This window comes from Macaca fascicularis, chromosome 1, assembly GCF_037993035.2.
Source record: "Macaca fascicularis isolate 582-1 chromosome 1, T2T-MFA8v1.1".
NCBI classification, from domain to species: Eukaryota; Metazoa; Chordata; class Mammalia; order Primates; family Cercopithecidae; genus Macaca; species Macaca fascicularis.
In genome coordinates, this window is record NC_088375.1 from 173,415,073 (window position 1) to 173,439,408 (window position 24,336).

Here is a 24,336-nt window from a genome sequence, read left to right on the forward strand (position 1 = left end):
ATCTCAATGTTATTAACTATGTAGAACCATATGGTAGAACCTTTGTCCAATTTTTTTCTCTGATTTTCCTTTTCTACTTTAATTTACACATTTCCTAATTCTCAGTTTTTACTTGTTTATATTTTCTTACTGTATGTATTCTTGTAAGCCATCAATCTTTATAAAAATGGAGGTTTATACATGTGTATGTATCTCTATGTGTACAGATACATATATATATACACATACATATATACCGAGCTTACATATGGGTTTGTGTGTATATATACATATATATATATATGCACACACATATATAGCTAGCTTACATATGGTGTGTGTGTATACATGTGTACATACATACATACACATACATATATGTGTATATGTATACTGGGTAATTAGAAAGACTATAATTTTAATAGACTATTTTCATGAGAAAGAACTAAAATAAAATTGGTTGTAATGGATTAATCATTGTAGAGAATTATTTTAAATAAATCTCAGTGGGCTATGTATGAACATATAGACACAGCCATGCTTAATGGCACTTTCTGTAATATTTTTGTGTAAGTAAGTATTTAGAGTTCTTGAAATCTAATTTTCTAAATGGCCTTGTTCTTAAAAATCTCAGACAGGTGTCAATTTTTAAAAATTCAATATTCTTATTACTCATACTCTAGTGAAATTGGTATAGATCTGTTGGAATATCATAAAATTATACTTAGAAGATCTGTAAGGTATCCCATGAGACAATGCATAGGAAAGTGTTTTGTAAAACTTTAGAGTATAATTGTTAGCTATCATTGCTATTGCCTAAAACACATAAAATATGATCCAGAGACAAACTGTATCTTACTGGTAAGCATGGTAACTACTGTGGAAATGTGGAAAAAACTGTTGAAACAAGTTAAAAAAAATTTTTAATGTCATCCTCAGTTGATTTGCTCCTTGAGAGGACCTGGCCAGCTCATGGATGAGTTTTTTGTAAGTTCCAGAAACTTTATTGGGACTCTCAAAAATACGGATATACTCACAAACCCTCAGATATTTGAAAACTCTTTGATCTCACGAGTATAAAACAATATCTAATTTTAAAATATTCTGCATAAGAAACAGAAGTAAAAACCTCAGAGATGAGAGGTTTTCTCAGTGAAGGTACTGGCCTGTTTGTTACTTTCTTTCTGTTTATTAAATACAACTTAGCTATTCACTAATAATCCAGGAAGCACAGAACTAAGACATTAACCAGCTTGTGTTCCAAACTAAAAGGAGGTTAAAAACACAGCATTGTAATACAAACACAGCTTATAAGTACAGTGTGTGTACCTACTGTTCAGCCATTTAAACTCTGAGTCGCTGTACAAACAAGTCTATCTTGAGGAAACAGACTGGGTAATTTTCCATTTGGACTGTTTGAGATTTCACCAAGAGCCTCAAACTTGCAGAAGTCTGTGTTGCCAGACATTTTCCTCAAATTTGTTATCTACAGTTCTTCCCATTAAGATTTCCCTTTAACAAAAATGCTTTTCATAAAGGTTGTGCTTTAAGTGAAAGCTTTTCTTCTACAGACATTGAGATTAAATGAAAAAGAGAAATTAAAGAGGTAGTGGCCCCATTTTGGAAACATAAGTGAAAGCTCTCTCCTGGATAGCCTAAGATAGACCCAGATCACGATTTCAAACACTTGAGTCTTCCAAGTTCAGAGGAGAGTTCAAAAGATTGAAAAGGAAGGTAACATTCTAATCAATGAAAAGATCAAGATGCAAAATTGCTGGAATGGCACTAAATGCCCACAGTGATTTGAGGGATCTTTAGAGTCTTTTGATACTAGATGGGAATCTGTCAGGGAAGGAAAAATTCAGCACTTTGAATGCAACTAGAGAAGATCAACTTCTTTTAAGCTTCCATAAACTCGGAACCCTCATGAACAACTGTCAAGCAATGGAAAAGAGATCTAGTATACAATTATTTTAGAAATGCATGAAAGTACATTTCGTAAGTTCAGGTCTCAAAAATTTCAAAATAACTATTCTATAAATACAAGTGAGCAGTATTTTAGAATGACTTTTATTGGGAAGGAAATAAATAGGATCTTATTTTCCAAGTTATTGCAGTCATTTTGAACACAGGGACATTTCCCCCAGCGTGTTGTAAGTTATCAATAAGTAAAATAAAGTCCAGTTTAAGATGGGCAATGAAGTATAAAAACATTTTTAAGTTGTTTCTACTTTTTGAGTATGGCTATATGCTGAGGACCCTGCTAAACACCTTTGAGGCACGGTCTCATTTAAGACTCTCAACAGCCATGAGGTAGGTAGTATTATTATCTCCAATTTACAAAAGTAAACCAAGGCTCAGAGAGAAACAGTTATTTATCCAAAATCACAGCCAGTTAATGGCTGAGTCAGGAATAGAAGCTTGTTTTCTGGGTTCCTGATTTAATGCATTTTCTACCAACATTCTGATTGGTTGAACTACAGAATTGGGTTAAGACAAGCTCTGGTGACAGTGAGTTCGTGGTCAAAGGTGAACTGATCGTTTCTTTGTTTTATGCTGCAAGGAGAATCTAAAAGCTTAGTATGTGAGTCCATTTTCTCACCGCTATAAAGAAGACCACCCAAGACTGGGTAACTTTTTTTTTTTTTTTTTTTTTTTTTTAAAGAGGTATACAGTTCCGCATGGCTGGGGAGGCCTCGGGAAACTTACAATCCTGGTTGAAGGGGAAGCAGACACATCTTACATGGTGGTGGGCAAGAGAGAGCATGTGTGAGCACAGGAAAATACCATTTATAAAACCATCAGATCTCATGAGAATTCACCTACTATTATGGGAACAACATGGGGGAAACTGCTCTCATAATCCAATCACTTCCCTCCCTTGACACATGGGAATTACAGCTCCCTCCTCCCTCGACATGTGGGGATTACAATTCGAGATGAGATTTGGGTGCACACAGAGCCAAACCATATCAGTTATACTAAAGCATGAATGCCTTACCTCCATCCCCTCATTTTACCCTTGCAAAGGCCATACCACACTACTTGGCGATTATCCAAGCTCATCATAAACTTTCAGACCACACTATGCCTTTGGGGGTGCTATTTTATTTTTTTGGACCTCTTTCTCTATCCTCCTCATCCTTCTCTGCTGGTTGAAATCTAACGTTCTGCTTCCTGTCCTAAAGTCTGAATTAAAGCATTCTCTTTTTCACATTCTCAGAATACTTTGTTTCACTGTTAGAGTACTTAGCATATTTACCCTGCATTGTTATTAGGTGCAAACCTGCCTATCACCTGCATAGAAAAGTATGGCTCTCAAAGGACTGCATCCAAAACATGTTTCTATAGCCATGTGTCTTCAACAGCACCCTGAACACAGCAGACACTCAATAAATGTTTCATGTAGAGTTAAAATAGGAAACTCAGGTACTACTACTGCAACATTTATATCAAAGAAAGGACTATTCTCAAAGGAAGTAGAGAGTATTTTTGCTCACTCTTCTTTTTCAAAGGACTTTTCAGACAGCCTATCACCATTCCAAGGAAGGTAATGGGGCTATTTTTCTGTTTAGGAACCAGTGGTTTAAGTAATGTAAGCTATGGATCAGTGGTTTGCAATGATGGGGCTGATCGAAAGACAATCACACTCAGCACTGCTAAGGTTAATGGCATTGCCTCTTATAGAGGAAATATAAAAGTGGAAGATAGGGAAGAAACCAATAAAAACATTTACACATACCTTTAATGGTATGCAGAGTAGAACCCACTTAAATGAGTACCAACTAATGAAAACGTCTTGAAAAGAGAGTGATTTTCTTAGAAACCTTTTATCTACAGGTCCTATATTTATAGAGCAAACCTTTTAAATAAATACAGGGTAAAAAATGAATTAAACTGGTAATTGTTGTGATTCACTGTGGTTCATATAACTTTCATTAGGCCAGTGAAATAAATGAACCATTTAACAAAAGGAAGCTCTTCGCCACCAATTTATGCCATGTACTTCACATTGTAAGGAAGAATCTCCTCTGTAGGTACCACAGACCAAAAAAATTGTCTTGGGAATGACTGGACTTTACCCATTCTGCTGTACTTCTAGCTGGGCATAGTCAAAGATTTAATTCTAAGAGGAGGTGAAAGAATTCAGTTCAACCAGAAAAATGCATGAAAAGAGAAACATACTTGTCTTAGCCCTCCCAATATATGTTGAGGGTTTCTTTCTATGAACCTTATTATTTTTTCTTTTTTAAAATGAACTTTGACGTCTTAAAGTTACAGGTGGGTAAGGACTATGGTGAGGGGGTAGAAACGGAGGTTCAAAAGCAGAGGTAAGAGGTAGAATCACAAGGTACTTAGAAATTTCTTCTAAACTCTTAGAAATAATTTGTCAGGGATTTAAATCTTACGCTTGACAGGTATTTTAGACCAGTGGCTTAAGAAAGAGGACACTAATATTTCCTCTTAAGATCACCAAATACACAGAATTACTTGGGACTACTGTGTTCCTACAGCTCTCAGCAACTAATAAAATGTATCTATTTACCAAAATATCTTTGTGGTTGGAGACTATTTTGTCTCTGAGCTGATTGTCTCCAAAAAAGAAAAGCCTAAGTAAAAGCCAATTCAAAGTGATCTGAATGTCAATGGGGAGAATATACTCAATGCAAATAAGAAAAAAGCCTGGAGATTCAAGGGAGTTTAAGAATGAATAAACGAGTCAATCTGAAGTCAAATACTGATACACTAACGCAGTCTAAAGGTTTCTTAAGTGTATTCTGGATCAACTGGAGTATCATTTATTCAGTGTTGTATTTATTTGTTTTGGCTCTTTGAGGTAATTTTGGATGCTTATATTTTTAATGATTATGTTTGAAAATCTTAGCATGCCAGATCCGTTCAGAATAGGGGGTGAAAGTGATACCACAGTAAACACAGAAACACGCCTTTCAGTAGCTGAGGACTCTGCAGTCACGGGCGGGGGGGGCACTGGTGTGCTGAATGGAAAGAATGTTCCCCCTAAGAGAGGAGTGTGCATTTTTTATGAAACAGATTTGTCACCATATTCAACCTGAAAATGAGTACTGCTGGGCTGAAAAGAAAATATGCCATATATTCACTGGTTTCCTAGCACTGTCCAGGGGATCTGGGATGGAAATGAAGGAATTCCTAATGACTCGAAATTATTATAATAGCTCATTTTATATACGGCTTGATTGTTCACCAAGTGCTTTTGGATATATCATATCATTTAATCCTTACTAAATCCTTGGGAGCAAAGAAGGGCAAGAAGCATTCGTGACCATTTTACAGATGAGGAAACTGAGGCACAGGTCAGGTACCCTTCCTAAGGCCAGTTACAATTAGTAAGTGTTTCTGTTCTGAAAGCGTTTCACAGCTAGGTGAGTGGTAGAGTCAAGGTAGAGTCTCCCTTTCTCTCCCATCCTTGCACTTGCCAAGCTCCAAAGAGAGGACCACACTCTTCCTTTCAACAAAGTTCCGCCCGAGAGAACTATCCAATGTATCACTTAGAACTTTACCCATGTTCTGAACCCAATAAGATCATGAAAAAGACTGAGCAAGAGAGACACCATGTCTTTTATGTCTGCTAGGAAATACGAGGCGGACATTGCCTTTCCTTTCACACAGGTTCTTGCTTCAACTCTAACCCAGAGCCCGCTCCTAATTTACTCCGGTGTCCCTTTGCTGAATCTCTCTCAGCACAAAGATCCCTTCATGTCAGTTAGCTTTGCCGTGGAACGAGTATTTCTCTCACACTTTAACTAGTTACAGCTACCTCTGCCTCGTATACAATTTTCCGTCAAGAGTGCTGCACTTAGGACAGCTGATGGCTGTGGGCATATGAGGATGGTGGTGGTGACGCAGAGGGAAGACCCAGATGTGGAGCCTGAAATCCCGCTACCCCTAGCCAAGGCAAACCTTTCTCCCTCACTGGCAGCAAACATTTCACACCCTGCTCGAAACCATCCTGCTGTGTCTGCAGCCTGGGGGCCTCCAGGTACCAGAGGTGCTCACCCCAACATAGCAAGGAAAACTAAAAGCTGCTTGACTGGACACTTAAGTACCGAATATCGAGTTCTGCAGAGGAGATGGACTGGGAATGACATGCTCTACACAGAAGCCCACTGAATACAGACGGCACTGTTCACCATCTTACCGGCAGCAGACTCATAAGAGAGCTCACGCTGCACACACTGCACCAGACAACAGGGAGATAGCGAAGCATAGGAAATGCATTCAGTTCTGCATTTATGGTAGATATTTACTGAACACGTACTATGTGATAGGCACTGTACTAAAGAGAAAACAATGAGTAAAAAAGAAAAACAATCCTTGCTTTCATGGAGTTCACAATCCACTTAATGTCTGCCTTTAAAGGCATTTTTCAGAAAATCACACACACAAATGTAATATGAAAACTGTGTTAAACTGATTCAAAATCCTACACAAATGACTTTCCAATAAACTTTACAACTTACTGGAAAATGAAAAGAATGGGCCGGGCGCGGTGGCTCACGCCTGTAATCGCAGCACTTTGGGAGGCCGAGGTGGGTGGATCATGACGTCAGGAGATCGAGACCATCCTGGCTAACACGGTGAAACCCCATCTCTACTAAAAATCCAAAAAATTAGCCAGGCATGGTGGCGGGTGCCTGTAGTCCCAGCTACTCAGGAGGCTGAGGCAGGAGAATGGCGTGAACCCGGGAGGTGGAGCTTGCAGTGAGCCGAGATCGTGCCACTGCACTCCAGTCTGGGAGACACAGCGAGCCTCCTTCTCAAAAAAAAAAAAAAAAAAAAAAAGAAAATGAAAAGAATGATTTCAATCGCCTTTCAGGTAACTTTTTGATTCCAGTTTATTTATTTATATTTTTTGGTGAAATAGCAAGTGTAAGAAGAGCAGAGTAGAAATGCAGAAGCAAGTAAGCTGGACAAGGAACCGAACATCAAGGCTCTCAGTTCTACAATGAATCTGTTATTGGACGCATGACACTTCACTTTTCTGTGCTTCATCAGTCTTGTGACTAATGCCTGGAGCAGTATCTGCCACACAGCAGATGTTTAATAAATAAATATTGGTTGAATGAGTGAATGTAATATGTGAAGATTTTGTGTGAAGACTTTTATAATTCAATGTCAACATTAAGAAATTGGAGATGAGAAGAGTCATGTAACAAAGATGCATGTACTGTGCTTACAGACCTGCAAATCAAACTTCTCTAGTAAACTGTGTCAAAGTGACCAAGTGGCCAGCAGGAAAATGTGGGAATGTGACCACTCGTCCTACTTTTTCACTGCATCCCTCAGGTTTGAATTGTATTATAATTTAAACCCAACAAATGGACTTTTTCTGATTCCAACTCAGTAGGCTAGTACCCTGGCTAGCAACTTCACTGGTGCCATTCTAAGCCTTCCCTTCAATATTTACAGAATAAAAAGCAATTTTGGTTTGAGCTTTGAGCACATTAGATTTTGACAGCTTGGAAATGTCATTCTCAAAGCAAGGACTTCTCACATGCATAGAATTCTGGCTCTTAACTATTCTATAAATGCAAATGCAAATATCCTTGACCAGAAAACCTTGAGCATCATGTTCTAAGAATGTTAGTGAGATTACATGAAGTTCTTTTTAACTGTATTAGTTTCCATCCAACATCTACTAAATTGAATTAGAGTAAAGTGGGGAAGGCCTAGGTTCGAAAGGTGGATGCCAAAGAAGTCACATTTTAATTTCATCTCCATCTCTCATTTATGGATGCTTTCTAGCTGTCAGCCAGTCAGTCAGCAAGCTTCATTCCAAGGGAAACACGCTGGGTGACTGGCCATCCAAGAATTCAACATGATATGACTGGCGTATTTGAAACTGTTCAGAAACACTATGTCCTAGCCAAGCCGCAGCTTTACATGCTGGGTCCTTTCTGCCCCTAGGCCTTTACCCATAATGTTCCTTTTGTTTAACAAGGACTTTGCATCTTCCCTCTCATACACACAGAAACTGTAAATCCCATCTATCATTTTGTCAAGAGTGCCAGAATCCATTGATTGGGAAAATATCTTGATGGCACATTTCTTATTTAAAAAGGAGATTCCCAAGAACATAAATTTGCAAGGCTCAAGGAAAACTAAACAAGAACAAGGAGAGGCTCAAACAGAGGGAGGGAGGAAGAGAAGGCAATGGTAACACGGCAGAGTGACCTAAGTGCTCTTAAAAACAGAATTGTTTAAAATCAATGTGATGCGGTTAGTATGTTCTTAGACACCACCGAAGTGCCCAAACTTGCCCTCCTACAACTTCACCAAAGCCAGCTGTACACATAATTTCTATAGGTACATCAGACAGAAATATAGAGAAGGTGCTCAACCCAGCATATGGGCACAGGACATGGAAAAGAGCATTGTATGGCTTGGGGGAAGATGTATAAAGTAAACTAACTCAGCAGGTGCAGGAACTGACAGTTAGAAGAGAACTTTTGCTGTAAGCATCCCCAGAAATGCACAGAAATCCTGGGATAGGCTTTAGATGTCCTCAGGTTGTGGAATGGTGGGTTTGAGCTGATTTTAAGGAGCAAGAAAGCCCTAAGTAACATCTAGGAACATGTATACACTTCAGCATTGAGGTCAAATACCGAACAAGCTCTTCGCTGAACACTTCTAACTTTACTTTTGTCGCTTCTTGCCTAGCGCCTTTATCACTTGTACCTCCACCATGTGCCCCAAACACCATCCAAATAACTTTAGGAGATCACAATCACATTTTACGCAATCATATTTATGCCTAAATATCTGTATCCCTTGCTAGAGTATGTACTCAAGGAGCATGGGGTTGGTATCTCATTTATGTGGCTATGCCCACTGCCTGGCACAGGGATTATATATTAATAAATACATGTACAATTAAGATCAACTGGAAGGAGGGGAATAACCTGTGATCATGTATTACTTTCCCCTTAAAAGACTTAAACTCCTGAAGACAAGATTCACTCACTTACCCATTTACTCATTCACTCACCCTAAAATATTTATTGAGTGCCAGACATTATGTTTGGAATATAATACAAACACTAGTTTCTGCCCTCAGGGAGCACATAGTCTAGAATAGTGGTCTCCTCAAAACACAAATTAGGGGTGCCCAAAGAAATCACTGGAGCTTCCATTTATATTTATATTGTATCTTTTAAAAATAAGAAGTCTTTTGAAAAAATGCTTCTTTCTTTTTTTTTTTTTTTTTTTTCGAGACGGAGTCTTGCTCTGTCGCCCAGGCTGGAGTGCAGTGGCCGGATCTCAGCTCACTGCAAGCTCCGCCTCCCAGGTTCATGCCATTCTTCTGCCTCAGCCTCCCGAGTAGCTGGGACTACAGGCCCCCGCCACCTCGGCCGGCTAGTTTTTTGTATTTTTTAGTAGAGATGGGGTTTCACCGTGTTAGCCAGGATGGTCTCGATCTCCTGACCTCGTGATCCACCCGTCTCGGCCTCCCAAAGTGCTGGGATTACAGGCTTGAGCCACCGCGCCCAGCTGAAAAAATGTTTATTTCTAATAATGCATTCTCCCTCACTTGGTACCAATGTCAGGTGGTCATGTGTCACCCATGGTCTGCGAGGTATCCTGAGGAAAATGTGGGATTCTGCAGACCCTCTCTCACTGGCTTCACTTTCAGCGTACTGTGACATTCACTATTTTCATTGGCTGGTGTTCAGTCAAAATCCTAATAGATTATAAGGACTAGAGATTACACATTGTAATATAATACATAATACATTTACTCAATAATGTAATCCATAATGTATGTAACACTATAATACCTGTATTATGTAGTGTATCATATGACATTATGTCACCATACTTATATGTCATATGCCATTGTTATTCCCTGACCTCAAGTCTACACTTTCCCTGGGGTAGGGGGACAGAACATACAATCAACACATTGAAAACCTAATACAAATTATTTGAGGTTATTACAGCTGCTGAGTACAAAACATTTCAAAGCACACCACTATCCGTTATCCCTCTTTATTCTCAAGGTTCTCCCAGGAAAGATGAAGCAGGAACTCACTTGCTATTGATCATGAACATGTGCCTCAACTTCCGAGCCTCAGTTTCCTCATCCTCTATGTCTTAGAATTATTACATCAAATTAACATATTCAAGCAATCTAAAGTTTATAGTACATAGTATTATTTGACCAGTCAATTTTCATGCCTCTCTTACGAATGCACAGAAAAAAACCCACAGAGATCAGAGCCCAAAATTCAAATGTTCTACACACTTACATGTGATTGAGCTAGGAAACTTTGTTAGAATCTTTTGTTTCAAAGTTATGATTTCCTAGTCAATTTACATAGAGAAGTACTACCTGAGTCTCCTACTCTGATCTGCTTTCCACATCAGCCTATCAATTCTGTTCAGATAGAACTGAATTCAACAATATCTGCTCAAAGAACAGTGGAAAGGGGTACATTAATGGAGATGACAGGTAGCACCTGCAACAACCAGTCTCAACTGGCTATTCCTAGCACCTGCTTTTCTCTTCTTTCCTCGTCTTCCCTAAGAGAAAGTTAAAGGCTATTAACCAGTGGTCTACAGCACAGGCTTCTGTATCTTCTCACCATTAAGGACAACTTGTAATCATTTCCTCTCGTAGGGCCAGCTTCTCAAAGTATTTAATTTACCATCTTTACTAAGTAATAGATAATTCATCACTCCCCCACCTTTCATTGAATGAATCCAAACTATAACTGCTGGAGTCTCTGTAAGTATGAGAACCCAGGAGTTCACAAGCATAAAGTCAGAAGCAAAAATCTTCGCCAGTGCAGCTTTATCTAAGGGGAAAAATGCATAATTTCTTTTAAGATGTTTCCTCTGGCTCCCTTCAAGGACCACCAGTTGGTAACTACTCCTCGAGCATGCGGTAAGGTTTACTTGCATGCCTTCCATGATATTGTGTTGCAAATCCACTAGAACTGAAAGGACACAGACGTTCTGCACTGCTACTTTTAGAACTGGCTCAAGCTCGGACAACAAGGTGCTTCGTTTTCCTTCTTCCTATTGTTTACGATCTTACTTAGACTTCAAAGCTGTAATGATGCATTAAACTTCAGCTTTCAGTTTGGGCAGCGTTTGCAATTTTAAAAGAAGATAAACCTCTCTATGGAGTTAACATGATCTGTGAATGTGGGACCTGCTAGGAACCAGATATCCTAATGAACTTTGTCTTGCTCACTTGAAATGGAGAATTAACCAATTCTTTTAAATAATTCAGAAATCTAAAATGAAAGGAATGGGGCGCAAATTTCTATTGTACTGCACAAAAAATGGGGAATGAAAAGAAACATTTTATGTTTTCAATAAAACTACACTCCCACATCTTTTGCAAGTGAAACACTTTCAAATTTATTGGCAATCATAATTGTTTTATGCCATCTAACAAACATAATGGCATCTGGTATAAATACGTTGCAACTAACCTCATTTTATAGTCTCCACCTCCAGCAGAAAAATCAAATGAAAATTTAGTCTATTGCTTAAAAATATCTATTAAAGTACCATATACTCATAATACTTGAGACTGTAGAAAAAAAGAACAAAGAGTGGTCATAAAAAAATAAGAATGTAATTTTTCTATAAAAATGTTATTTTGTCAAACAACAACAACAACAACAAAAACTTAAAAACAAGGTGTCCCCTGGCACCTGGTTCATGTCTATGAGGCAATGAGGTGGATGAGAGAGAAGGTGAGCTACATTTTATTATCTATGATGGATTGCTGCAAGTGCTCTGCACTTTCCACATATCTACATCCAGACATATAATCCACACAGAAACAGTCCTGTTAGTTCTGAGGACATAGTTAAGCCTGTGGGTGCCTGAACAAGGCTGAGGCAGATACCTGGGAAGATGAGATAAGAAATAAAGGAAGAGATGACGATCCCAGATGAGAGCAAAACAAGAGGAAGGAAAAGGAACTAACATTGTTTGTGCTCAGAACAAAACAGCAACGAAAACACATTTCCTGGGAAGGTGATGACATCGCACCTTATACATTAGAAAATAAAAGTCTAAGAGTTTAAATAACTTGTTCAAATTTATACAGTCAATACATTATAGAACCAGAGTTTGAATTCCATTCTTTCTCTAATACAATGTCATGGTTAAGCAGTTAAGACTCTGGACTTACAGTGAGTTTGAATACCCTTATGCCTTCTTGACTGTGGGCAAGCTACTTAAATTCTTTGTGTCTCAGTTTCCTAATCTGTAAAATGGGCACACTAATAGCAACTATCTCCATAAGATGATATAAGATCATGAATATAGAACTCAGCACAGTGCATGGCTCTGGTGGTCATGAGTAAAAATGGGCCACCCTGATCACCTGTTGGAAGGAACATGGTTGCCTAACAGGGCTGCTCCTCTGAATTCACCACCACATTTGCTTAAAGGCCACACTTCCTCCAGGCTGTTTCCAGCCAACAACTGAGGGGGAGGATACCAACATAGACCCATTCCTATAAAACACAGAATTCTTCCAACGGGGGACTGAAGCTCAGGGACTCTCCATTGGCATGGCCAAAACTTACTTAGAAGCTTACTCCAGGCACAGTGGCTCACACCTGTGATCCCAGCACTTTGAGAGGTTGAGGCAGGTGGATCTCTCGAGCCCAGGAGTTTGAACCCAGCCTGGGCAACATAGTGAGACCCTTGTCTCTACTAAAAATACAAAAAATTAGCTGGGCTTGGTAGTGTGTGCCTGTAGTCTCAGTTATTTGTTAGGCTGAGGTGGGAGCATCACCTGAGTCTGGGAGGTTGAGGCTGCAGTGAGCCGTGATCATGCCACTGCACTCCAGCCTAGGCAATGGGAGTGAGAGCTCTGGCATTCTTCCAACCCAATCCCTCATTCTTCCCTCCTCCTTTCCCACCTGGCAGAATTGTACTGCAGCCTAAAGGTTCTCTCAACCTATTCTTGCTCTGTCCCCCTTTATATTTTATAGATATTGCCCCAATAAATCTCTTGCACATCTAATCCTATCAGGACATATTATTCTTGGAGGACGCAAACTAACATAATGGCACACAGAAAGTCCACAATGAATGTGAGCTACTATTATGATTATTATCACCAAAAATAATTATTTTTGTTATTATCTGCCTCTAAGCCCAAAACAGTTTAACTCTATTTCGAAAATTGTTTTCTTTGAATCTGTGAACAATACTCTTTTTTTAAAAGTAGGAGGATTCAAAGGTTATACTATATTTCTTTAACATGTTCAAACAAGATTTGTCATACCTAGCAAAGTTGTCCCAATTACAAATGAAAACATATACATTTATCATTCCATATTGCACATAAAAAATATGGCCCCTTCTATTTTCAAGTTTATCAGAAATGCCATTTCTCTACTTCACCTTTGAATATGCGAATTCCAAATGCTCTATTATTTGACTGATTTCCTGTTTTCATCATCTTTCATGAGTAAATGGTCTGTCAGTGACTGGATGTATGTGCTCACATAGTGTCCCAGTGGCTAACTCAATTAATATACGACTAATTAAACTTATACACTCACTTTCATAGGCTGAGTGGCTCTCAACTATTATATTGTACCTATTGACTGTGCCTCACAAGTGGTTTATTGTTCCAAGAAAACTACTGGGCTAGGTACCAGCAGATGCGGGAGGAATGGAATTTAAGCAGCCAAGTCACTAGAACTTTGTAGTACTCTTCCCAGATTTCATTTTCAGTGGGTGAAATTCCAGTGGTTTGGCCTTTTGTGATCAGTGAAATCATTGCAGACTAATCAAACCTTCTCATACACTGCTGTTACTATTGCCTATGTAACCTCCACAGGAGTATGTGGAGAATTACAACTGGTTGCCAGATAAAATACAAAACTTGGTCTAGATAAACAATGAATACTTTGTTTGTATATTTCATGCAATACTAAAAAATTATTCATTGTTTATCTGAAATTCAAATTTAACTTGGCATCTTGGTTTTTTTCTTCTTGCGGGGGCGGAGGGGTGTGGGTGACAGTCTTGGAGGGGTGTGGTGACAAGAGTCTTGCTCTGTTGCCCAGGCTGGGGTACAGTGGTGCTATCTCGGCTTCCTGCAACCTTCTCCTCCTGGTTTCAAGCTATTCTCCTGCCTCGGCTTCCCGAGTAGCTGGGATTACAGGTACGCACCACTGTGCTCAGCTAATTTTTGTATTTTTAGTAGCGATGGGGTTCTGCCATGTTGCCCAGGCTGGTCTCAAACTCGTGGCCACAATTGATCTACCTGCCTCGGCCTCCCAAAGTGCTGGGATTACAGGCGTGAGCCACCATTGTGCTACATCTGGCAACTACTAAGGAACAATATCCACCTTCATGGTGAATATATGTGAGACATGGGGGTTATAATCTAATGGGGTCACAAGAGCAGGGTTAAGCTGAAACTCCACAGATTTAGACCTCCCTTTTGAAAAATAATTGTTTACACAATTGGGTATTTGAAACCAAATATTATTCCATGCAAGTAACTTGGCTTTTAGTAATACATGCATGAGGGAAAACCTTTGGAGGTACTAAAAGATATTGCCATGACAAATCAAAGAGTCTCATTCCTTAACAATGCTATGAATTAGGCCTTTGTGTACAACTCCACACTAAACTCTGTCTACTTTGCTTCCCATTGAAAACTCAGTATCTAGAACAGTGACTATCACAGTGTAGGGGCTCAGGACATATCTACTGTATTGAGAAATGAATGGACTCATATGTGCATTCTTCCAGAGGATGGGTTTTCAAGGATGTGCCGTATCTTTTCCTTGGTTTACAAGATCCAATATGATTTGCCTTCCTGCTACTCATCTCCAACTATTCTCTCCCTTGTTTGTACTCTTCAAGCGACACCAACCCCCTTAGTGTTCTTCCAGCATGTCTCAGGGCTGTTGTATTTAACGTTCCCTCTTATTAGAATAAAAGTCCCTAATATCTGCATAATTCACTTCTTTGACTTCATTAGGACTTAACTCAATGTCAACACATCAGAAAGACCTTCCTTTACCACCCTTTATAAGACAGTACCCATAACCTCCCTTCTTTAATCCCTTATATTGCCTTAGTTTGTTTTATAATGTTTGATGCCACTCGGCATGTGACATGTGTATTAACCAGTTGACTGTCTCCTTCCCCAAGAAGGTAAGCTCAATTAAGAGCAGGATTTTCTGTTTTGCTCAGTGTGATGTGCCTAGAACATGCCTGATTCTTAGAGTGTTGAATGAATGAATGAACAAATGGTATCTTTTCCCTTTTACTAGACTGTCAGGTTCTCAAGAGCAGGATGTCTGCTCTATCTCTGTACTCCCTTAACATATGCAAATATGCAATAGCTAGCACAAATATATCCAGCAATACCTTTTTTTTTTTTTTTTTTTTTGAGACGGAGTCTTGCTCTGTCGCCCAGGCTGGAGTGCAGTGGCGCGATCTTGGCTCACTGCAAGCCCCACCTCCTGGGTTCACGCCATTCTCTTGCCTCAGCCTCCCGAGTAGCTGGGACTACAGGCGCCCACCACCATGCCCAGCTAATTTTTTTGTATTTTTTTTTTTTTTTAGTAGAGACAGGGTTTCACCACGTTAGCCAGGATGGTCTCAGTCTCCTGACCTGGTGATCTGCCCGCCTCAGCCTCCCAAAGTGTTGGGATTACAGGTGTGAGCCATCGCACCCGGCCTATCCAGAAATTCTTAAGAACAATCTGTTAAATTACTTATGAGAAAACTGAGGTACAAGTCTTTAAGTGACTTGGACAACTGATTTTCCCTTAACAGATGCTCAGTGTCAGGCTTTTAATGGCAAGTCTCTTTTGCTAATTTGACCTGTTCAGAAGCTGTGATTTGCCTTCTTCTTGTTCATCTCTGAGTTTACAGGTGCTACTGGCTGAGAAGCTCTCTGGTTGTAAAATACCTACAGAGATCTAAGCAAACACTGACTTTCTTTCGTGGAGAGATTGTTGGAAAGCTATTCCTATTTTGCTGAGCCCTGCCACAATATCCTTACATTTCTCTTTTTGGATATTCACCATATGATGCCTGTGGATAAGCCATATGAGACTCCCTGGTTCCCTTTGGGTTAAAATCAACCAAGTATAGAAATTCACAACTGAGATGGGGCAGAGTAATCTGCAGCAAATAGTACCCCCTCCCCTCCATCCCTATTTGAGATATCCCAGTAGATTTCCTTAACGACAAACTAATGCCAGGGGGAAAAGAGTTGCCCGGAGCTCTGTAAAACCTGAAGAAGAGAAAAAGAATGAGGAAGCTGCAGGGAGAAAAGGTGCCAAAAATCCTTGTGGCCACATGAATTTTTTCTAGCAGGCAACTAATCAATCTGGATTAGTGACTCCAAATCCCCAAATACATTATTTATATTACATTCAGTTTACTAATATTATCCACAAATAGGTAATTCCTTCCAAAAAAGAATGACAGGCTGAAAAACAACAAATTCACATTCCCATTTAAAATCAGAAGTGACCCTATTATTTGTGGCATGGAAAGCTCATACCCAATTCCTGACCCCAGCTCGCCCCCCTGATCTTTCACCACACTGGTTTTTAATTGATGGGGAGGTATGGAAAGTGGCCATTAGAAGTGGTCCTTCTAAGGATATCTCTGTCAAAGGGTCCTGTCACACTAGTTCCAGGCTTAGATCACAGGGAAAACAGAGCAATGGCAGATGGAGCTGTAGCCAAACACCAGGTGCACCTTCTACCGCACTGTGATTTGATGACGGCTTCTCATTTGATTTCCTTTTTGAGCCCAATTCAGATACTGCATAAATTGTATTGCTTCATATTTTCATATTTTTAGAATCTAGATTTATGTATATATTTACACAATTCCAGACACATTCTAAATACACACGTTAAAATGCTTTTCTACTTGGAATGTTACATTCAATGGGCACTCCTGGGTCTCTCCTGGGACAAGAGTCACAGGCACAAATGAATTTGAGGACCAGAAAGAAATCCCTTTTTTTTTCTTCTTTCCTGTGTAACTCTTTGTGTGTGAAGGGTTGGAGGTGGGGGGAGCAGGGAGGGGAAGATGTCTGAAACAGACCACCCAGTCAGTCCATTTTAGAACTTGAAAATCAGGGGAATAGGATCTAAAACATTTCCTATTTTGGCTACTAGCCAACTAACCTAAAGTCTGTTCAGCTAGTTATTCTCTGCGTGTAGACAATAAAACACCCATAATGTGTGAGGATAAGACTACTTTAAAATGGCTACAAATCTCCCCCCACACCCCCCATTTTTCAGTTGAAAAGGCGCCTTAAGTACACTGGATCCTGTGGCTTAAGCTCTGCAGCTTCCAGTGCGTCATGCACTTGGGGAAGCCCCCAGCCTAGGATGGCACCTCATCTTTCACAGAGCAAGACTCAGGAATTTCCTTTGTCTGGAGGCATTTCTAAGGAGCGTTTGCAAACAATGATGGGTCACACCTGCTAACCATACTTAAGAAAGCAAAATTCACCTAGTTTCAGACTGAAATTTCAGATGAAACCAAATTCTAGTTCCCTAGTCTCTTTAAGAAGAGAGACTAGCTCCATTGCATTGCTGAAAATTCATCAGTCAGAATTTAATTATACAGATCTGGAAACCAGAAGGCATTTAGGTTTTAATGTCTCCCTGAGTTGGGACCTTTACATATTTTAGAATATTGATCATAACTGTTATTGCTGCTATTTTGGTGGTCACTCTACTGTGTCTGTCCCTGCGGGGTTTTTTGAAAGAACACTGCAGAGAAGAACTGTTGCTAGGTAATTGTAAAAGAAAGTCATGCAAATTATGAAATATTGATAAATTGCATTTACAAGTCAATGGTGCTAGAATGCTCCTTTTTTCCCAGTAGAACATAAACTGTAAGGTTGTATTGCCTCCAAAATTTTTTAAATCACCCAACTAAATGACACATTAATCAAAACAGTTCCTAAAACAAGCAGTCCATCCAGCAGTGACCATTTTTGCAGTTTTGAATTATCAATTTTATTTTGCCTTCCCACTAGATATAAATATTGCAATATAACATTGTAATATATCTACTATACATGTGAGGAGGTAGTAAAAACAATTTAAAACATTAAACAAGAAGGCCCACAATTTTTAAAGAGAATAATGTCAGATAAAAAATGTTTATCAGAAAGAGAAAAAGAAATTTATAGGTTTCTTTTCTCAGCCCCAAATTACAAAGTAAATCCTACACATAAATCTTTTTTTTTTTTTTTTTGAGATGGAGTCTCGTTCTGTCACCCAGGATGGAGTGCAGTGGTGCGATCTCAGCTCACTGCAACCTCTGCCTCCTGGGTTCAAACGATTCTCCTGCCTTAGCCTCCTGAGTAGCTGGGATTACAGGAATCTGCCACCACGCCCAGTTAATTTTTTGTTTTTCTTTTTTGTATTTTTAGTAGGGAATGGGTTTTACCATGTTGGCCAGGCTGGTCTTGAACTCCTTACCTCAAGCGATCCACCCGCCTTGGCCTCCCAAAGTGCTAAGATTACAGGTGTAAGCCACTGTGGCCGGCCCTACACATAAATCTTAAGTTGGGAAGTCAGTAGCATTAAAACTTATTTCATAAACATTAAAAATTCAGTGAGTTTAATAATGCATGAAATACCAACAATTGTGGATGAAAAGAAGTACATTCCTTGTTCACCTAGCAACATTTAACAATGACACCTCTTTTAACAATTCAGGATGCGAACGACACAAATGAAGATGATGAACATGAAAGCTAGATTCTACCAATACTCCAGGGTAATTTTCAAATTGGCAGGTAGAGGCCGGGCGCGGTGGCTCAAGCCTGTAATCCCAGCACTTTGGGAGGCCGAGGCGGGCGGATCACAAGGTCAGGAGATCGAGACCACAGTGAAACCCCGTCTCTACTAAAAATACAAAAAAAAATTAGCCGGGCGCGGTGGCGGGCGCCTGTAGTCCCAGCTACTCAGGAGGCTGAGGCAGGAGAATGGCGTGAACCCAGGAGGCGGAGCTTGCAGTGAGCCGAGATCGCGCCACTGCACTCCAGCCTGGGCGACAGCGTGAGACTCCATCTCAAAAAAAAAAAAAAAAAAAAAAAAAAAAAAAACAAATTGGCAGGTAGAGCTGGAAATTTTCAAAATCTGGGGCAAGCATCATGATTAATGGGCTTCCACTGATTGCAAAGACCCATCTGAGGGTTGATGCCACCAACATATGTGCAACTACCAGATAAATGAGGAGGAACAAACATGATTAAACCTAAATGAAATCATCTAAATACCAACTCTGATTTCTTGTTATAAATATCACATTTTAAAAACCACTAAGATAAAGTTATAACTAGCAGGCTGTGCAGGTGATGAGAAATAGCAAATAGAAGGGAAAGATAACCAGGTGAAGATAGCCTTTCTTTCTGGTAAGGGAGTCCCACATTTTCTTTTTTTAGTTAAAGGTGCTTTCACAGATAACAGTGAGAGCCAGTGGGGGTGTGTTTTCAGAGTGCCAACGTTGGCCAATACTGTTGCCTCAGACACTGACTCAGTGCAGCCCTACAGAAGCGTGCCTTGAATTAAATGAGAAGGCTATCACATGAGCTTTACCCTCATTAATGACTGACCTGATGCACCACAGAATGCAAGCTTGGAGGACTGTTCACAGGCCCTGTAAATATCAGGCAGGCACTTCAAATGCTCTGTCCCATAAATATGTTTAAAGTAACCAGAGTATATCAGGGGAGTTCACAAAGGTTGTTTAAATAGATGTTCTAAGTCAAAAGTCCAACAAATGAGGCTTAAAACCTTCAGGAGCTCTGGAAAATCCAGATTCAGTGATACACCAAAGGATTAAATGATACCAATCAGATCTGGGAACTTTGTCTGAACTGCATTCCCTATGGTAATCAAGCATCATGCATAAACTGAAATGGTGATATTTCAAACATCTGACCACACCTGCTCATTGAAGTGGGGGTGGGGGCGGGCAGGAAGTGGAGAGGGACAACTTGATGTCCTATTCCCATTAGTACCTAGCCCTCAGTTTTGGTTTCCTAGACCTACTAGTTACATCTGTTAATCTCTGTCCATGTGTCTGAGCACAGCCTTCCCCCATACCCAAATTAGGTTTTCAGCTTCCCCAGAGCGTTTTGTTTTGTTGTTTTTTTCTTAAAATCTCTAGGTAAATCAACAGTGAACAGATACTCCAAAAATATTTGGAAGTAATGACAATATATTCATCTACTTATTAATTTTATTCATTAAGCAAATAAGTACTAGGTACCCACTAAGTTCAAGGCACAGATCTAGGTACTGTGAAGGATCTTTTTAAAAAGGAATTTGTCATAAATCCTACCCTTAATCAGCTTATAGTTTTTAATAAGCCAGATTCTATTTGGTTTGTGCCAAGGAAAAACTCAGCTAAAATTAAAGACATCTAGGAGGAGTCTCTTCTTTCCAGAATCACCTTCTTGAGCACTCATTCTGAAGGTTCCAGCAACTCTGAATCCTTTTTGCAATTCCCTGGTTCTCAAACTCATGGGAGATGAACAGATTGTCAGGATAAAACAAAATGGGAAAACAGACGTGGCACCATGGGGATTGTGGGGATTTGGGAACTATGTCTGACATTTCAGAGCAGGTAAGTACCCACAAAAGATGTCTCTAAAAGTCTTGGTATATTTCTGACGCCATCCCCTTCCACTCGAAGGCTCCCAGCTTTGGACCTCTTAGATATACGTACTCGTTGTAAACATGACAAGCTTTAACTGGAAGGTAGTAATGATAACCTTCCTTTGAGTCCTTACTGTGAACCAGGCAGAATGCTATTTTGTATGCATATTCTCAGTTTAACACTCATGAGATACGTCCTTTTAGTATTTCTTTTCTTTTCTTTTTTTGAGATGGAGTCTTGCTCTGTCACCCAGGCTGGATGAAGTGGCACCATCTTGGCTCACTGCAACCTCTGCTGCCTGGATTCAAGACAATCTCTTGCCTCAGCCTCCCGAGTAGTGGGATTACAGGCATGTGCCACTATGTCTGGCTAATTTTTGTATTTTTAGTAGAGATAGGCACCATGTTGGCCACGCTGGTTTCGAACTCCTGACCTCAAGTGATCCACCCACCTCGACCTCCCAGAGTACTGGGATTACAGGTGTAAGCCATTGCACCTGGCCTCCTTTTGGTATTTCTATTTTATTGGTAAGAAAGCTGAGATTGGCATGTACCTTACTCAGTCGCTCAGCTATTACTTAATTTGAACTCAGGTCTTTTGACTCCAGAAGCAGAGTTTTTACCCATTATACTATACCAATTTTGAGTTTCAGAGACTCTGATATTTTATCTCTGGGCTTCAGATAATTCCTTCAAAATTCCCATCTAATGCTCTAATTGGGCAAAGATTTGTTTTCTTTTACAGTTGAGTCTTAAGGGAGTACAAGAAAAGAAAGCAAAAATTCCACAGAAAAAAACAGACTAGTTGGCCAGGGAAGAAACAGCTGCATCCACTTTAGGTAAAGTTACATGGCCCAGTTTACGATTTGGGATGAAACAGTGTATTACCATTTGTCTATTCATTCTCCATGGTTTAGTAGGGAAATACCATTCGTTTCCCATTACCTTTCTCAAGAGCTAGGGTAAAAAAAAAATTATTTTCCTTCCCATATATACAAACATACACACACACACACACACACACACACACACACACATACAGACATCTATGTGAAGTAACGAGTTCCCATTTTATTTGAAGAATCAAGTCTGTTACATCTTCCAAAATGTCTTAGAGCTTTGTTGATACACCTATGAGAGTTCCCTCTTTCAAAACAAAAACAAAACACACAAGAACCTCTCAGGAATTCATCTTCATATCCTGAGGTAATGAAGAAGAGGAAACATTCTCTTGATCAACGCAACACCAGAGAGTGGAACCTTATCTAATGCGTGTCAATACCAAGCCCTGAATCTTCATTTATTCCTTTTGGGATTAGATGTCTTTAAGGAAGAGAGGAAAATCATTTTTCCTCCACTAACTTCATCTGAGACTGACAAGAGGCAGCAAATTGAGTAGGCTGATAATTCTTCAACTAGGGCTAAGATAAACCAGCTTCTACTACTTTTTCTTTGAAACAAACAGAAAACTGAAAGACAGGAATTTATTACTTTATCTCCTCGATATTAATACTTTCTTTCTTTGAACTCACACGATTTCCGCAAAATGACAGTGTAAATCCTTGAGGTAGCATCAAGTGATCTGAGGTTAAAAGTGAACTTGGCTAGTATCTCTCTGCCTTTGGCCGAAAAATCCAGGCTCAATCCTGGTTGCTTTCTGGAATGGGAAACACACAATATTGGGATTGCAGGCAGCTCCAGAAAGGCATGCCAGGCCTCTCATGCTCTCAATTTATATTTGCATGTGAACAGCTTGTTGGCCATTTTATGAAGACAGATGAATCGCAGGCATGCTAGAGGGGCGGCCAGACCTAAATACGCGAACTACACACCCGTACAGTCCACACATTTTTGAAGATGAAAATAAAATTATACCTCTGGAGACATCTTTAGGGAGATTATGCACAAATACAATATGTAGAAAAAAGTGAAACTTTGAAAGCATCACCTGCGAGTCAAGTGGAAAATAAAGAATGAAACTAGTCTATAAATACCACTCTTTAAAATGTCAACAAAAAATAAGATGTAGCGTATATGACACTAAAAACAAACCTCCAGAGTTCTCTTTTTTTTTTTTTTTTTTTACTGCCTGCTTTAAAAAGACAACTTTGATAAAGAAAATATCACCAAAATACCAGGATGAGGAGAGGAATTGCCAGGCAGTCCCTATTTAATGCTAGAAGCCAGCAATGTAATCAAATTTCTCATGGGTAGGAAATGAAACATATTCGGAAAAATGAGTGATAGGATATCTAATGTGGTAATCTTGATCCTTCACCCCACAATACCAACATAATTCCGTTTACCTATCTTTTCCAAAGATTGGATGGAGATCAACATGGAACAATGTACAGAATAACAAAAGGAAGAGACTCAAGCAATGGGGTCATTCAAAGTGGGTGAAAAACAAAGTATGGTAGAATTATATTGACAAGAAAAATAATAAAAGTCATAATGAAGCATAGCTGACATTTTTAAAGCATAAACTCTATCAGAGATACTATGATGAGCATATTACACATATTATCTTACTTAACTCTTCCACAAGCAGGTAATATTATTATCCTGTTTTAGAGGAATAAATCTGAGAGGTTAAATAACCTATTCAGTATCACACAGGTAAGAAGAAATAGCAGAGGCAGGTCACAGCCTGAGCTTCCCCCCGCAACCCGGAGATGGAGTCCTGCTCTGTTGCCCAGAGCTGGAGTACAGTGGCGCAATCTCGGCTCACTGCAACCTCCGCCTCCCAGGTTCAAGCAATTCTCCTGCCTAAGCCTCCCAAGTAGCTGGGATTACAGGCATGTGCCACCACGCATGGCTAATTTTTCCATTTTTAGTAGAGACAGTGCTTCACCATGTTGGCCAGGCTGGTCTTGAACTCCTGACCTTGTGATCTGCCCAGCTCAGCCTCCCAAAGTGCTGGGATTACAGGTGTGAGCCACCACACCCAGCCCACAGCCTGAGCTTTTAATCACAGTGGCATATTCTCCCCACAGGCCCTTCAAGGTAAAGCATTCCACCAGAGTCCTCAGTGCTATCAGCAAAGAAGAAGATTTTTGAATTTTATGAGATGGTGTCTGTGAAAGTATCTAATACAATGTTTGGTATACTAGGTACTGCTAGTTCATGTCTCTGCTTTTATTGAAACTGATAGTTTTATTCAATATAAAATTCCAACCCATGATAATCTTTTTCATACTTGTAGTGCCTGTCACAAGTTCCACATTTTACCAGATACTATGATATTCACATATACTGTGTGTTCTATTTTAATAAAGCATCTGCAACAGAAAATTTAGATATTTATGCAGCTGTGGAATTTAATGCTGTCCTGTATCCTCACTATTTTATTTTAGACAATTTAAAGGAGAAAAATCCTTCAAAGCATAGATTTTTTTTTTTTTTTCTTATAGGAATTGGCAAAGTGTTGAGCTCGCAAAAGGCTTAAAACTGCTTGTGAATGAATGATCTTAAATCACTAGTGAAGATGATAACGGGGCATTTGCCACATTAAAGAATTAAAATGAAATGAAAAAGCCATGACTCCTCACTTAACGCTATTAAAAAAATCTGATTTGGTAAATTAACCCCACTTCTCATAGTTTAATTGGGTAATCAACTTTCTTGGGAATTCAGGTTCTCATGGGCACCCTAATAGTGTTTAGGG

General features: G+C 39.5%; 1 protein-coding gene and 1 long non-coding RNA gene across 17 annotated transcripts in view; one reads left to right on the forward strand and one right to left on the reverse strand.

Moving 5' to 3' along the window:
- The window catches only part of NFIA (nuclear factor I A), a 607,688-nt gene that overhangs the window by 159,376 nt on the left and 423,976 nt on the right, over window positions 1-24,336 (reverse strand). The window lies entirely within an intron of this gene.
- Window positions 2,174-22,833, forward strand: LOC141407934 (uncharacterized). Its single transcript, XR_012419512.1, has 2 exons — window positions 2,174-18,802; window positions 19,123-22,833. It is a non-coding gene; the product is annotated as an uncharacterized lncRNA (long non-coding RNA).